We start from the raw sequence: 18,058 nt of genomic DNA on the forward strand, positions 1-18,058 counted from the left end.
CCCCCAACTCTCAGAATTTAAAACCCACAGAACCTGTTCAATAAATTCTGACAGGCTGTTACTACAGGCTGTTAACACAGGCTGCCATAAAGGAGGTCTCTGTGCTTTGCAACTGTATTTTAAACCAGGACAGTGATGCCTTATTAGGCAGGATAACCTTCACATTAAAGTGATGTCAACGATTTATCTTGAGGCAAAATGCAAATTTCCTGAGCTGTACAAACAGAAACACCTGAGAGCACTGTCCATCAACAACTAGGATTTCAGAATTCTGCCCAAAAAAATTCAGATAATGATGCTTCTGCAGTCATATGCACCTAATGCACACAAAAGCAACACTTTTAATTTGAATATTGCAGCATGTTTCCCCTACAATGCAAGTGGCAAGATACATACATGTACTGATATGTACACATACATAACATGTGGGTGTGTACATGTGTGCCTGAAATTCTGGCTTTGCCAGCTTCCAGACAGAATGGGAAAATCCCTTGAAGAATCCTACATGTACATGCAGCAAAGGAAATATTAGACAGAATTAGGAATATTAGACAGAGTATCATTAGAAGAGCTCCTTCCCCCCTGTTTTGCTCTAGACTGGACAGAGGAGAAAAGAACTGTGCTGTTTACTGCAGAAAACCATCTTCTAGATTAAAAAATGTAGTTGCTATTGAAGTACTGACTGCAGCCAGACTGCTAAAATATGCTTCAGAAAATTTGCTTTTTAGGAGGAATATATAACCTGGAACCCTGTTCCCAGAGTTCTTTGTTCACTTTTCTGGTCTCATGAGCACTCTGCTTACAATAAAAAGGAATTTTCCAGCTGAGCTGCTGATGGAAGGGACGGGGGTGGTGAGAAGAGCTGCTGGTGTGTTCCGTTCTGCCTGTTAGGGAAAGGTCCAACAAATACCACTGGGTGAAAAATGTCCAAGCTTTCACATGCAAGACAGACACAGCTGGAATATGGCATCCACATGGATAAATGCTGAGGGAGTGTAAGGTTTTCTAGGACAAGCGCTGTGTCAGTCTTCCAGGAAAAACATTATGTTAATGATATTCTAAGACACGGACATTCATTAAAAGCAGTTACCATTATGGAGATTATTACCCAAATGCAGAACATGTTTTATGAAACCAGGCAAAACATCAGAGAGCAGTTAATTCACTCTGTGGCCTGAATCAAGGTCACAGATCATACACAGAAGCAACTGAGCTGTGGTAGATGCCACAAGAAGACAGGAAACTGGACTGATACACTAGATATTCATTAAAACATCAGTAAATAAGCTGAAATCTCTCTTTTTTAAGGGGATTGCAGAAGTAAAACATCAGTGTATGAAACAGAAAGCATCTTCCCTGAAGGCAACATGTCTTTATTATCAATTACACTGTGGTGTATGATGACTCTGTGTCCCCTGGAGCAACTCCTTTACTGCAGTCCTGGATGATGAGCAATTATTAATAACATTGTCTATGATGCAGAAATGCTATTCAATTGTAATAATAAAAGCCAGTGGCTCTCACTGACAACAGGAATCTTCCGTCTCTCTCATAATATATTCTGACAGTTTTGCACTCTAGATTGGTAATTCAGGATATTTTTAATCCCAAAACAGAGATGGCATCCAAGTGACAGGAGACTGATACAATCTCCCTCTTGACATTGAGTTTTTTGTTTTTAACTTTTGCCTAAAATGTCCTGAAAACTGTTGAAATTGTCACTGGCCAAAGCTGAATGGCAACAGCTGCCTGCTGTGCTGGCATGTTTCACAGGAAACTGTAAACACAGAGCTGCTGTCACAGACTTGTTCTCCAAAGTCAGAGAGAGAGAGTTAACATCTAGAACCTTGCTGCATGATTTCACGCCCTGCCAGGTGTAGTAAGAGGTGCTTGGCTAAGCAAAACCAAACTGCTGCATTTGGGGTTTCTGTTTGTTGTCAGAAATACTAAGGATGGGTAGGTGAAGCCAACAGTCACACATGAAACCAAAGAAAACAGGTGTATTGTTTCTTTCACAAGGCTACTCAGAATTACATTTTCCATAAGCCAAGTGTAGTTTATAAAACACTGAATAGAAACAGCACCAAAGGAATTCCAAGTATCCTCCATACTTGAAAAGTATTGAAAAGTATCATCCATATGCCATTATACACTGCTCTTATGAATTCCTCCCAGGATGCAAACTGAGGCTTGGCACACTTAAAATAATACTGTATTTTTCCTTTCACTCTAAAATCGTACTTTTCAATTAGCTACTGCACCTTTTTCTCTATCACAGTGCTGTGCACAGGAAAGAAAACAATACAGACTACACAGAAAATGCTAATGCACAATTAGATGCGGACATACAGGAGTTGCCACAATAATCCAAATAAAGGATGACTAATTCCTCACCAGCTATGACTTTTAAGAGAGCAGACACTAAAAGCAGGCAATTTTTTCGTAAAAAAGCAAACACTCAAGTGCTAAGGCACAGCCTTCTGCACCACACCCAGGAACAGCCCCACAGCTCACCCTGCTCCCTGTCAGGGAACAGCCCACAGCCTGACTCCCCTGCCCTGCATCTTCAATGTTTGAACCACACACCAGGAGAATCCAAACTCCAAAGGAACAAATTCAATAGCTTATAACCATACACCTCAAGTGTAGAGGGCACCATTTCCTGGTATCACTCCTAGGCCTGGCTGACACTTCCTACAAATTAAAATTCTGCCACAGTACTTGAAGATTCTATCCAATGAACAAAGTGACCATTTTATGCTTTAATCTAAAATATTTTCCAGCTATGTACAACAGAGTTCCTGAATAAGTTAGAAGAATTACTTTAAAAAAAAATAAAAAATCAGCAATTGAAAAGACTGTTTGTTTACATGGCTAACACATCCCTTAGAGCAAACATGAAAGATGTCAAGTTGCCCAAATGGATGGCTTTTTGGTGCTTTCATACTGTTACACAACCAGTTTACTTCCCTTCAACTAATTTATTATGCAACTTTATATCTCATGTGAAGTAGAACCCATAAATGCATCTGGTCTAAAGAAAGAAGGACACAGAGAACACAAAAAAATAACCCTTTTCTTCCCACTAGAGTCCATTTGCTTTTTGTAGCCTCATCCAACCAGACCATAAAATGCATGCACACATTCTTCGAGGGATTTTTTGCTTTTGCGACAGAGATCAAAGTTTCAAGCAGCCCTTCACTGAACTCACTCCTGGTTTTTGATGTTCCTCCTGTGCTGGGAGAGTTTGAAACTGGACACGGCATGAAGACACACTGGGTAGAGGATAATCCCTTCCCTTGATGTCCTGGCCACGTTCCCGTTCACACGGCCCGGGGTGCTGTGGCCTTCCCTGCTGCCGGATGTGCTGCAGGCTGGCACCTGGCTCGCTGCCCTCACGGGTTTCCACAGAGCCGGGGTCATCTCCAAGCTCAGTGCCAGAGCGCTCCATCTCCTCACTCAGGACAGAGCGGTGGCTTCTGGTCCCAGCCCCCAGGTAGGGAATGACCCATGAAGTTCCACCCTCCCACCCAGCCAGTCATTTGTCCACCGTGCTGCCCATCCACCCAGACTGTAACATCATCATCACTTGGCTGCAGGAACACCATGTGAGATTGTCAAAACCTATCAGTAAGCTGGCTACTCACTGAACAACCAAAACCCTTCAAAAATCAGAACAATAAAATCATACAGGCAGACAATGGAAGGCAGAGAGCCAAGCAGCTTTTCGAGTGCATTATGACTTAGCAACTTATCCTGCAACTGCCTCGTTACAGACCCTTTCAACTACAAATATCAAAGCAAGACAAGACACTGGGGAGTGCTTCAAAGGATGCAGTTTCCCTCAAAAATGTTTAAATTATTCTTGACAGAATTTAGAATACATGTTGATACTACAAGGGAGGATGTGCAGAGCACTCTTGCGCTATAGTTTGCTGACAGGTGGGGAGAGTGCATTGGCAAAACTTGGGGAAAACAAAGTAGAATAAGTGATCTAGGTGCACACAGTCTTTCTTCCACAGGTGAGTGAAAGGAAAACAAGTGAAAACTACAAGACCTAGCTGTTTTTAAAGGCTTATTTAACAGCCTCTTCACAAAGCAATTTGTTTTTACTAAAGGTATACTCAAATACTTACAATCAAAAGAATTAAGTCCTGATTCACTAGAATGTGAAGTCAGGATTTCACTCAGTGACAGAAAGATCATCTGTGTTTGAAAAAATAAACACTGTTCCAAATGAGATTTACTGTCTGCCAAGTCTCAAAAGCCTGCGTTTTCATGAAAAAATGTTTTACTAAAATTAAGATTATCAAAAAAATCCGTCATTAAGAATGACTGTACGTACTTCTTGATAATATCTAACTAGGGTTTTTATAGATTGCATCAGAATATGAAAACTCTAAGTAGCTCACAAGCAATCTAGTCAAGAGGAAAAGCAGAGGTTTTACCAGTGCAGAGAAAAATTATTTTTAACATTTCTCAGCAAGCAGTTTCAATAAGTTGGCTTACCTTGAAAATTCTCTTTAACACATTGCTTACTTGAGATCCTTGGAATATAAAAGACAAGCTTAAATAAATATCAGAATAAACCACAGAAAATAGGTGCCTGTGCACACCAGGATTCCAGTTACTAACACAGCACCTGGAGGAAGAGGCAGCTTCCGACCAATGCCACAGGAAACAGCTTGGGAAAAGGTTTCCACAGAACTCCAAACCTTATCTGGCTACCAGGAAATCATTGTAATTAAGAGACACTAAAAATATGCTCCACCAAAGAGCAAATGCACAAATTGAGTTCTAAAAATGTAAATACATCTAGAATTTAAAAAAAAAAAAATTAAAATCACATTTGTGATTAAAAATATGCCAGGCTGACTGCTCTGCAAGGTGGCCCACACCACTGTAATGGATTCTCATTTTAGAACTAGATCTACTGTGATTCAGAAACAGCAAGAATGCTTTTGGCCACTTCATTTGTCACTAAAAACATCCCAAAACCTGAGTGAATTTGCCTGTTTCTCTTTTTTTTGTTTTTTTAAATTAAGGGCAGACACATTTTTATGCCTGCAGATGTGGTAAACAGGAACGACTTTAGAATTGTTTTAACTGGTTTTAACTACAGTCAAAATCACCATGCATGTACTGTTCTACGGCAGATTAGGGGTGGGGTTTTTCCACACTTGCTTCATGTCATGCAAAGTATGGAAATGTTACAGCAAAAGCTTTGGAGGAGGATTCTCTCCTTCAGGCACATGCCTGACTACTCCTGGGTTAACAAATCTGCAATCCATCATCTTCCATTTTTCTGGTTCAATGTCCTTTATGGTCATTGGTGTTCAAGGACAATATCCGTCTTTCTAGAATACAGGATTTAGCGCTGTGGCTTCAGTGGGATGTGAGTACCACAAGCCTTCCTCAGCTTCCACCAGGACAGGCTCTGTTAGCAAGAGGGTCTTCTACCTCCCTGATTTATCCTTTAGTCAGATTCCTACCCAACTAAAACAGAATAAAAAGTGACCTGCAAGGGAAGGAGGGAAGGATAACATTAAGCTGAACCTCCTCAGTGTAGAAAGAAGAAAAAAAAAAAAAAAATAGCATCTACGCTCACACACTTGTTTCCTGCCTCCCTATAAATCCACCATTTATGTGAGAACAATCCACATATAAATCCATACTATAAAAACTATAAATCTGCAATTATGTAAGAACAATAATTCGGTTAGTGAGCTGCAAAATGTGTATTTCCACTATAAATAAACCTGACAATGTCACATGTACCTTCAGTACATTTAAGTTCGTGAAGACAATCTGGCTTTAAAACCTAGCCACACATTTGAAAAATCCCACTATTACAGAAATTGTACCTGAAAACAGCTCAAATGATTCAGCACAATTCTACTGTCACGAAATGCAGTATTTAATGCATATGCTCTCCAATTACTGGTTTTTCAGCCTTACCTCAAAAATACTAATTTTCAAATGGAAAAACTAATCGATAGCAAATCTAAACCCAAAGTACTTAAAATACAAACCACAGTACTGCAGTATTCTATTCATGTTTCTAAAAGGTCCATGAAACTGTCCCAAATAAGATTAATAACATCCCATCGTCTAAGCACAGATTGATCTATCAAACAATTTAATGACTATTTTCCATTCCAAAAAGATAACCACCCTTGCTTTGGAATTAGAAGGCTTTCAAGACAGACAAGTAGCTTCTGCTGCTACAAGAATAGTGTCAATCTTAACCTTAGCACAGCTGTGAGCTATTTGCCTTCTAGATGAAATTACGTGCATGTGCAGACACGTAAATTAATGATGAGATACTGTTTTGCTGTCACAACACATTGTGCACAGGTTGAAAACACAGGTTCCACGACATGGCACTTCAGTTGGCAGGTATCACTTTTACTTGTCCTCAAGAATAACACCCAGTCCCAAACTACTGCTGCAGCAGAACTACTCTTCACCCAAACTATAACCATCATCAGACACACAGAACAACACCATTCAGCACTGAACTAAATCTTGCCTCAAAGCGCGAAGGCAAACAAATTTTTGCCTTCTTTCCTAATAACTAGAACAAAATGAGGGTTTCACTCCATAAACTGCTTTCAGAATAACCAGTTTTCTGACTGAACATGCTAATTTATACCTCTCTCTTCGGAGGGAGGAGCAGATCCTGTTGAACAGTCCTAGAGGCTTCAGAGCCAAAAGGAATGAGCTGCAGATTCGTAGTTGTCCTGGGTTGCAGTGTATTCTATTACCATCCCCATCAGCTGTTGAAACCAGGTGGGGCAGTGTTTCCTTGCCTCCTCCCCCCAGACTATCTTTCTGTTAATTGCCCATCATTGTCCTGCCACATGACTCAGAGATAACTCCCTCCGGACTATCTTCTGTTAATGAGCCTAATCAACACTTTGCCTCATGACTCGTTACCCCATTGTGAGATGCTCCACCCAGAGGGAGGAACCAAGCATCCCATCGTGGATATAAGCTGAGGCTGAACACCAGAGACACTGGCTTCTCACTGGATTTCCAGAGGACAGGAGCTACACAGCCACCATTGGACTTCCTGAGGAAGAGCAGACTCTTTTACTACAGGATCACCGCTTCAGAGGACTGCAGCCACCATTCTACCAGACTGCTACCACCACCCTGCCTAACAGGGTGTCAGGTTGTACCTTGACTCTGTCAGTTTGACAGTGTTTTCTTTTACCTTTTTTTTCCCCTTTTCTTTGATTTCCATTAAATTGTTATTCTGACTTGGTGCCTCCCACTGGTTTGTTTTCAAACTAGTACAGTAGTCTCAGTACAGTTCAGCCTAACTGGACTTAATTTACATTGACAGTGAAATATTTTAGACCTGAGGAGGGATTTTGGTTTTTTGGAAGACATACTTTTAATACAAGTCTTAGGTTAACATAACCAATGACGGCACAGTCAGAACAGGAAAAAAAAAAAAAAGGAAAAACATACCTTTTACAAACTATCATGTAACTAGTTGGAAGTGAATTTTATTTTTTCACATGCTTGGTAAAGCATTCTGTATTTATTACACAGACTATATTTGGTAACAGATCATAGGAACATATCATAGAATCGTAGAATTAATTCTAGATAAAATGATTGAGCTGGAAGGGACCTCAGACATCATCTAGTTCCAATCTTTTGCCATGACATTCCACTAGACCAGGTTACTCAGAGCTCCATGCAACCTGGCCTTGAACACTTTCAAGGAAGAGGCATTTGCAACTTCTCTGGGCAACCTGTTCCAGTGCCTCACCACTCTCACAGTAAAGAATTTTTTCCTAATATCAAATCTAAACCTACTCTCTTTCAGTTTGAATCCATTGCTCCTTGTCCTGTCACTACATGCTCTTGTAAAAAGTCACTCTTCCTCTCCTTGTCTTTCCTGTAGGCTCTCTCCAGGTACTGGAAGGCCACAGTTAGGTCACCCCAAAGCCTTCTCTTTTCCAGGCTGAACAATCCTAATTCTATCTGCCTTTCCTAGGAGGGGAGGTGCTCCATCCCTCTAATCTTGGTGGCCTCCTCTGGACTTGTAATTTCTTTCTTTCTATTTTAAGCTAATTATAACAGGTGAGAAACTGCACAAATTAAAACTAAATATTCATATAGTCAGAACTCCAGGACCACCAGTGAAATAACACTCCCACAGGTAGAAAAAGCCTTATTTGTTTACACCAAAGTTTCATATGCAGCAGTATTTTAAAAAGACCATAAGCAAATCATTTTATCAGTAGCACACACAACATGTTTGAAATATGTATTTTTTTCTTGCCAACTTAGTCTATTTCCTACTCAATTTCTGCCAAAACAATTTCTCCAATGCAAGCAAAAAAAATTTGCTATTCATTCATCCAATTAATGCTGAGCTTATTTCTTAGAAAAAGAACCATTAGATTACAAATCTAGTCCAGTTCAACACTGTTTGGTTAATGTCCCAAATGAATCACACTACAGATTTTCTTTAGAAATCCTAGAGATGAGCAAACACTTTTGTTTGGTATCATTAGTGAAACAAGATCTGAAATAGCATTCCCTCTAACAAACCAGCATCCATGAGCATCCAAACATGAGGGGACTGACAGCTATTAAGAGATGTGTTACCAGCTGAGGAATTTTAAAACACATGCAGTCCTCCATATTCATTACACACAGAGTATGAGTTATGACAGACCAGATTATTTTCAAAATCCATATTTATTCTCAAATTCAAAGATGCCATCATTCTTTTTAAAAAAGGAACATGTACCAGTGCTATTTGCTGGTAAAGCCAATTTGCAACATTAGCAATAGCATGCCTTTTCCATACTTTTTATAACACTGTAAGACAAATCTCTTCAAGCTACATTATAATAGTCTCTTATAAAAGCGTTTTTCAATTAATGGGTTGTTTTAAATTCAGCCAATTGGACAGTAACAATTATATAGGCACAATAAAAGGAAGACAACCAAAACAAAAATTGTACTACATTTCAAACAGAACAATCTGGCTGCACATAAAGCCATATTTTCAGAACATATGACTACGTTTTCACAGTTAAAATTCCTCATTTTCTACCTATGGAAAGGCATTATATAGCAAGAAATAGGGCATCTGACGTTAAGTGCAGAAATACAGACAGTGTTTTTTCCACTGAACATTTTTATCTTTAAAATTAAAATGTGAAAAACAGTTTAGCTAGCACATGGGCTGTGATTCAGAGGTAAGGCAATATTCAGTGTGTCAGTTCTAAAGAAAGGACATTGAGTTTTAAATTTTTAATGAAACCTTTTAAGCTTTCTCCCATGCATCTAGTTTTCATATACTCAAAGACATTCCACTTGCTTCTTCATTTTTTAACAGAATATTAAATGGTCTATAGCTCAGAAATAACAGACCATAACAAACAAAAAAAGCAGCCCTGACAGAACTTCCAACTTGCAAAATACTAGCTGTCATTAAATAGCTCAATTATAAGAATAAAATTCTTCTGATAAACTTGAAAAATATTTGAGATAAATCTTTTGAAGGGGGGGAAAAAAAAAAGTCTTGAAAGATTATCTGCTCCCACTGGCTTGCTGACTTATTTGTGTGCCATCTTCCAAACTGTACAGATGTGCAACACTGAAGGTGTAATAAAGGTCATCTTTATCTGGAGTGTCAAAGCCCTTCCATAATTTTACTGCCAACTCATAACAGTTTCTGCAACTTTGACATGTCTATTTGTTTTTTAAAGGATTTAAGGACAAATCTTGAGGAGCAACCCATACAACAAGGGCAGATGGGAAGAAAACCAAAACCCTTCTTTTACAGTCTGTAAACTGTAGTCTATGGCTGGGTTCACCCTCTTCTTTTGTTCAACCCCGAGGAATGTCTCACGCTTTAAATCTTACAGGATTTCACGTGGCAGACAACATTTGCTACTAACAAGAAGAGAAGCTACCAGGTCTCAACATACCAGTAGTTCTCAAATTTTTCGTCTGACATACAAGTTTTACCATACTTTGTCTTTAAAGACAACCAGACTAAACTAGTGCATCAATGTTGGCAAAGTCAAGGTAGATCACCACTCACCCAAACAATATACCTGATTTTTTGGTACTAGATCAAACTGGCACTGCCACACCAAGGAAGCACTGATGGCTGGGAACAAAAACAATTCTTCTAGACCCAACAATTCTGAAAAGAAACCTTTCTGGAGGTGTGCGTTTGTTTGATTGTTTTTATACAGAATCAGCTGTCATCTGTCCTCCTGAAGCTGGCAGAGAATTGACATCAGGTATAAAACCAACAGCCACCATACTGCCGGCTCCAGCAGCAACCGCCTTCACTCAAAACTATTTTTGCTGTTTGGTCATTAATTCGTCAATGGTAGCACCAGGCACAAACTAACAGTGTAATTTTAAACTTGTGCTTATTCTGGTTTAGCTTGCACTAATGGATAAATTGATCACAAATTGGCTACTCAAACTGATTTAAACAACCACGTAATTAATTTTTCAAGTACTGTAGCAGGCTGGTTTAAAGGTACTGTACAAAAACCAGCAGGTCTTTTCTCATGTGTGCCATATCTAAGATCTTAACACCATTAGGTTAATAGATTGCTTTAAATAATTAATTTAATACATAGAAATTAACAGACTAATGGAAATTAATAGAGTAATTTATTAATATTAAATGCATCTAGACAAGTTCCACTGGCTAACATAACTAACCAGGTCACCTGTACCCTCAAAGAACGAGTATAATTAATAGCTAAGACTTCTCTTATTTGATGTTCACAGTTTTACACCTGCTTTTCATTGGGAGGAATTGTTACCACTAAAACAGGACAAAATTTCCTAGGTCTCTCAGTTGCTTAACCCAACACCTCAATGAATACATGTAACAAAAAGAGAGACACCCATGCAGCAAGGGAGGAGGGGGAGCAGATGGATGATGTTACTGATGCTTCAGTGGAGCACTAAACAAGAGAAATATGAAAGGAAAGGAGATACAAAGGAAGAGAAATGAGGATGGGGCAGAGGGAGAGGGGAAGGGCAACTGGCAAATCAGATTGCCCAAAAGAGATAATAAATGAGATACGACCCTTCATTCTGGATTTCTCCAGTCTGGCAGAGATTAAACAAGTTGTGGGGAGAAAAACAATACTAACTGGGAGGAAGAAATTTAAAACAGAGGCAGAGAAGGCTTTGCCTTATTGAAACCAAACACCACAAACAAAAAGCCACTACAATAAAATCTGCCCTACTGAAGCTACTCTGACAGACAAAAACCCAAGAGGCTGCAGGAACAATTGCGTTTGAGTGAGGAAGCACATCCTGCTTTGTGACCATCAGTGACTAAACCCTATGCCTACGGTGAAAGCGACCTGACAGACGACACCTAGGATACAGTATCTTATTTGAGCAAACAAAGAAAATCCACCTGAAGGATGCACAGACATCAAAGTGACAGTGAGGAGTGAATAAAAAGCAGAAATTCAGGACGCTGATAAAAGCACAAGGGGGAAGGGAAAAAAGAAGGGGGGCTGACTGAAGAGGGAAGTCAGTGTAATTAGGACTGTGAAACCTGTAAAATACACTTCCTATGAGATGATTCCTTTCAATATACACAGCTATATGAAATCTCTCTCTCAGCTTTTCTCCCCACCTTCTTTTCTTCCAGCACATGGATGCCACACAGGTCTTTTAACATCTCCTGCCACACCTTGGGACAGCAAGTACTGACTTGTGCCTGTGCTGCAATACAGTATAAAATGATGAATTCATTTCCCTGACATCTGTATCAATCAACTTCTGCTGTTTGTAAGCACCTTAAAAACATTCACCTTTAGGCCAACTAAAAATAAAGAACACTTCATTTATATTATTTTCCTTAACTCCTGAATATGTGTAAGGCCTTGCTAACCTAATTTTTGATTTTGTTCTTCAGAATATTTTAGCAGTAATCAGTCACAAGTACTTTAAACCTCACAAAATGCATGCACATTTCCTGCACATGGCAAACGTGCAGCTCATCTCTGAAAAAGTTAAAATTCCTAACTCTCGCTCTATTTCTCTAAACAGCACCTCTCTACTAGGTATCATTCTCTATAGCAACAAAAATCACACACTCTGTCACTACAACAGGTATAGCCACCCATACCTGGACAAAGAGCCTCTATTGCATGGTGATTCTAAAACAGAAAGTGGAAATGCTAATTTTTGAAGCATTAGGATAAACTATAAGCAGAAGTGTAATGATCCTACTCAGTGTCCAATTTTTCCTCTTTCACATCTAAGCTTGAATAACATGCCTCTTGAAATCTGAACATCAACTAATTTTAGAGGAGGGTATCATTAAAACACAATATGACCTTTATTAAATATGAATTATTTGTTCACAACACATTTGGCATGACAGTGGGAAAACATTGCCTTCAGGCCACCATTATATCTGCCCTGTTTCCTTCTCTTTCTTCCTGTCATCCTACATCTGCTTTGTCAGCCCCAACAGTGTCCAACTTCCATGGCAAAAGAGATTTGCTGCCTCCTTTTAGAGCAACCAAAAGTATTCTTATTCATTACTAACACAGAAATAAAATTATGAATTTTAAGACCTAAGCTTTCCAAAGCTTTAGGCAGAGTATTCCTCATCTCTTCACTGCTGCTGTAGATGACAACAGATGACACCACATTTGATTTCACTGACATTTTAATGCAGGGAAAATTTTGTTCACAGTCATGAAGACCAAAATTTATTTTTTAAGTAAAAGATTAAGTTTAATGGAAGTGGGTTACAAACAATACCGAAGGGTCTAAACATTTGATGCCCAGAGACTTTGGAATGCCTTTTAAAACACAAATGAGACAGGCAATGTGGGATAAATGAAGAGAATTTAAAGAAGAAACTCCTCACAAGACTAACATTGAAACAATCTAATCTATCCTGGGCTTGGGTAACAACAAAATCTGTGGAACATGACAAACAAAGACTATGAGGTCTTCCAAGACACAGACACACCAGGGACAGCATCTGGCAAATCACCTCAATATCAGTTCGTAAACATACCTGAAATTATGAACAAAGCTTGTGGTGGGGGTGGGAAGGAACCAAGAACATTCCTGTTCTGTTGGAACACATATTTCCTCTACAAGATGGAATGAATGCTATACTAAGGTGTTCATCAAGCACTGAACTTCAACCTATTGTGGTTCTCTTATAAACTATTAAATCTGTTTATAATAGTGACTATCCAAGGCTAATGAGAACTGAAGCATGCATAAGGAATCAAAGTAACATCATTATTATAATTTCATGCTCTATAAAACTGTAGACATTTGGTTAAAAAGCCTCCTATTTTGAAACATCCTTGCTGATATTATTCATTCTAAATTATTTTTCATCTGTGCCTTATCTGTTAAACAAGTTCCCTTGACAATATATGGGTTTCTATATATATCAAACAGTGGCTGCATCAGAGACAGATCCAACCCTAACAAGCCTAAAATCCTGGTTAAGAAGGAAGAAACTAAAATAAAGCACTGAGACTTGATAATATATCAATACTGTATTTTTGAAATAAGACTGGTAAATACAGAATCACAGAACTGTTAAGGTTGGAAAAGACCTCTAAGATCCTCAAGTTCAACCACCAATCCAGCACTACCACCATGTTCACCACTAAAACAAGTCCTCAAGTGCCATATCCACGTTTTCGAGTGCTTCCAGGGATGCATTCACAATGTGTGGAAGATGACTCAACCACTTCCTTGCAGTGGGCAGTCTGTTCCAATGCTTGACAACCCTTTCCACAAGGAAACTTTTCCTCACATCCAATTTAAACCTCCCCTTGTACAACTTGAGGCCGTTTCCTTTTCTCTTGTCACTTGTTACCTGGGAGTAGAAACTGACTCCCACCTCACCACAACCTCTTTCAGGTAGTTGTACGGAGCAGTAAGGTCCCCCCAAGCCTCCTTTTCTCCAGGCTAAATACAAATGCGTTGTATCCAACGTATTACACAGAATTTCACACATGAACATATGAAATATTAAAGGGCTAGAATGAACTGCATTTTGACGAAGAAGTTTGCACGGCAGCAGTTTCCATTTACTATTCAAAATAGGTCAGACATTATATACTTGCATACTGCTATTATAATCCATTTTTTAAAGTGAAAACAGTAATCACATCAGCAGCTATTGAAGTCTGATGGCCTGCTTTTTCTAACACCTGTCTAATGCTTTCTAAATAGTAAACTGAATGAGGATACACAGCCTAGGGGGAAAAACATAATAAAAAAGACTGGAAGAGATTTCATTTTATAAGCACGTATAGCAATGTATATAGAAAATAAAACAAGAAATGTTATTCTTACACCCACAAGTTAGAACGAAGAACATAAATTTACAGTGAGGCAGCCTATAATAACATAGGCCACATCTGATGATTCTCTATTTGGAAATACCCCATTTCAATGTCTCATTTACAGTTCACATTAACTTCTGTTTTAAATATTCTTTAAAAGTTCTAAACAGTTGACCATATTTCACCCTTCACCTCTATTAATCCATAGGAACATACTTGACAGATTTGAGAGCAAGGCAGCAGCCAACTAGTTAAATCAGCAGTACTGGAAGAATAATGTGCACCCACTGAGTCACCAAGGTTATATAAACTGACACAGCAAATTAATACAACTGCTTCCCTGCCTCCCAAAATACAAACCACTCAACTACTCAGCCATTACAAATGATATCTCTGCTTCAGTGCTAGGAGAACAACTGTCAGAGCCCAGAAACTGAGCTACCTGCTCATTCAAGAAGAGATCTGGAGGTCAGGTCCGAGCACAGGGACGTGCCATTGGCACTTGCACTGCCACTCCTTCATTCATCTGAGGATGAATGTGGAAGTCAAGACTTCGCAGATCGCTCCAGGATATTTGTGGAATGATGAAAGTCCTGCAGGAAATCAGTCCCTGGGTGCTTCACAGACTGGATTGCACCTACCCAAGGGGTAACAGTGCAAAAGAACACTATGAAGTAGCTCAACTATAAAAATTTGGAAGAGCTATGTTTAGAAGTACTCTGAAAAATACTTCTCTAGGTACACACACTTTTTGACTCGCAGAATTTAACAGTGTCTGTATGAACCTGGAGCCTCCTGAAGTGTAAGACTCTTAAGAGAAACAAAATACTTGTTCAATATAGTCTTTAAAAAGTCATAGCACAAAGAATCTAAAAATAGAAGCTTGTAAAGCGCATTATATTGTCAGAACAAATCTGTCTCCATCCTGCCAGAGATGCTGGCGCGGTGATCCGCATGTAACTCCACCTATCTTTTAAGGCAAAAACTCTCCTAGTACCACTGCTTGTGGGCTTTAATGCAAAGTTCTGGCAATCATCCAGGACTCCAGAAGGAAGGGAATGCAGCTTTTCAAATTTTCTTTTTAGGTCATGACATATGAGATCACACTGATGGCCACTAAGGCTCCATTTACAAATGCAGAGGGAAGTCAGCAACTTAAATAAAAAAGGAAGGTGCTTCTAAAAACAATGCTACATTGTACAGAAAGGTCATGTTTACACAAATTATCTAACACTCTCCACAAAGCTCAGTAAAATGTAAACTAGAAAATATGATGTACTACATGGAATTGAAAAACAAGGGTAAACCAGCATATTTCAAATGGAAGTTTTAAGAGAAATGAAGAAAAGCCCAAACATTTTTATCAAATTTTATACTGTCCCCAATGCTTAGAACATGAAAGGGTAGGCATGTTCATCACTGAAATGACCAGTTTGAGATCAGTGCATTTTTAACGTTAGTAAGTGGTATTCAGAGCTTTTGTCTTCTGTGAAGAAATGCAAATGGTTTTGGTGCTTGAGATGTGGTCAAGTCTTCAGGCAATGACAGAATCAAAAACCTTCCCCACAATTTTCTCAGACTTGCCCTTTCAAGCAAAGTTAATGGTTCCATACAGTTTTTTGGCTTTATACAGAACTCTTAACAGAAGCCTTTGCCAACAAGACAGATGCCATATTGCCTTCTATATCAAAATAGCAACTAAGAATGATAAGTGAGGACATCACTGGAACATGGATCCAATTAGCAGAATATGGCAAAATTGACATTTATATAACAAAGTTTCAGGTTAGTCATCGATGACTAAATTTATACCACAGAGCTATTAATTCTCACCCTCTGAAGACAGAAGAGCAGCAGATTCCAAGAATCAGAAAACCAACAGACATTTTTTGTCCAACAGACTTCAGTAGAATCAGAGTGGCTGGGGTTGGAAGGGACCTCTGGAGATCATCTGGGCCAACCCCTCACCAAGGCAGGGTCACCTAAAACAGGGGACACAGGAACACATCCAGGTGGTTTTGGAATGTCTCCAGAGAGGGAGATTCCATGACCTCCCTGGGGAGCCTGCTCAGTGCTCTGCCACTCTCAGTGTAAAGTTCCTCCTCATGTTGAGATGGAACTTCTTGTGTTCTAGTTTATGGCCATTGCTCCTCATCTAGTCACCTGCACCACTGAGAAGAGTCTGGCACCATCCTCTTGGCACCTGCCTATGAGATATTCATATGTGTTAATGAGATCCCCTCTCAGTCTTCTCTTCTCCAGACAAAACAGGCCCAGCTCCCTCAGTCTCTCCTTATAAGAGGAATGCTCCAGACCTCTAATTATCTTTGTGACCCTCCACTGGACTCTCTCCAGGAGCTCCTTGTCTTTTTTGTACTGCGCAGCTCAGACTGGACACAGCACTCCAGACGTGTTGTTCGAAACTCCTGTGTTCCTCCTCCCCAGTAACTTGATGACTGTGGTAAGGCAGAAAACAACTGATGCCAGACAAAATAAGAAACTGAGCAGTATCACAACATAGGCAGACAGTATTTTCATGCTTATAGGATTTAAGAAAGCCTCTTTGCTAAATTAATACTAGAACAGTTTACACAATTAACAATTAGCTGGAGGCATTCTAATTACTACAAAACAACCTCCTCAGCTCCCCCTAGTCCAACACACCCTGGCCTTTCAGGAATTTCTCTTTTTCCTGATGCTAACTCCTTCAATATGTTTACGTGTAGAAGTCTCCATGTCCCCTGCTCCGTCAAGCAGGCCAAGCTCGCCCAGCATCTTGTGAAATAAGTTCTCTTCTTATAACTCAATCATTTCTCTAACACCTCATTTGCAGCTGTCCACTGGAAATTTCATGATTGATCCACTCCTGGATGTTATTTACCGTGTTCACAATTGAATTAATCCTAATAGTTCATTTCTCAAAAGAGACTTCATAACTGAGACTGTTTTCCTCCTAAATCATTCTCACTCAATAACCTGTCACTTGCAGAACTTTTTGGTTTGCTATTTATTGTTTGTGCTAGATAAAACCTCTTCTGTTTTCTCTTCTGTTCTAGAGTTAGTCCACAACTCCTTCACATACCTAATTAATTTTCACTCCATGGATTTCATTAGACTTAATAATCATTAATATGCAGGAGAAATCTTCATTGGTAGAAAAGCACCCTGAACTCCACACAGGGACAGAGAGAGAGAGACAGAAGTACCTCCGCCAGACTTCCTCCCATCCTGCAACTAGTGGACATTTTCATACCCATTATGACTTCCAAAATGTGCTGAAAATCAAGGACTTGGCTTTCTACTCTGTCAGCTTTCCTACAGCTTTGCATCTGAAACATGTTCAACTGTAGTAAGAACCAGATACTAAATGACTGGCAGCACAACCCTCTAAATATGTACCAACAAGCAGAAAGGGAAAAAATACATATGTCATCCAAACCCATAATATGGATAGACTTCTTCCAGTCACACAGTTATATCCAGACAGAAGCTGAAGCTGCAGGCCCCTCCAGAAGACCCTGCGCACTCCAGCAAGGGACAAAAACTACCCTCCATCTGAGACAAACCACATGGACAACGGTGCTCTTTAAAATAAAGGTAAATCTTTAAAATAAAGGCTTTCGACATTGTGTCAGCAGAACTGCAACTCCCACATCACTGGTGACCTGCAAACCCCGAGCCTATCAAGTATCACCAATTTC

The 18,058-nt window shown here is 39.4% G+C and overlaps 1 protein-coding gene across 2 annotated transcripts in view; it reads right to left on the minus strand.

Annotated features, from left to right (window-relative positions):
* Positions 1 to 18,058, minus strand: part of DTNBP1 (dystrobrevin binding protein 1) — a 64,070-nt gene that overhangs the window by 5,541 nt on the left and 40,471 nt on the right. The window lies entirely within an intron of this gene.

This window comes from Corvus cornix, chromosome 2 (assembly GCF_000738735.6).
Source record: "Corvus cornix cornix isolate S_Up_H32 chromosome 2, ASM73873v5, whole genome shotgun sequence".
Taxonomy (NCBI): domain Eukaryota; kingdom Metazoa; phylum Chordata; class Aves; order Passeriformes; family Corvidae; genus Corvus; species Corvus cornix.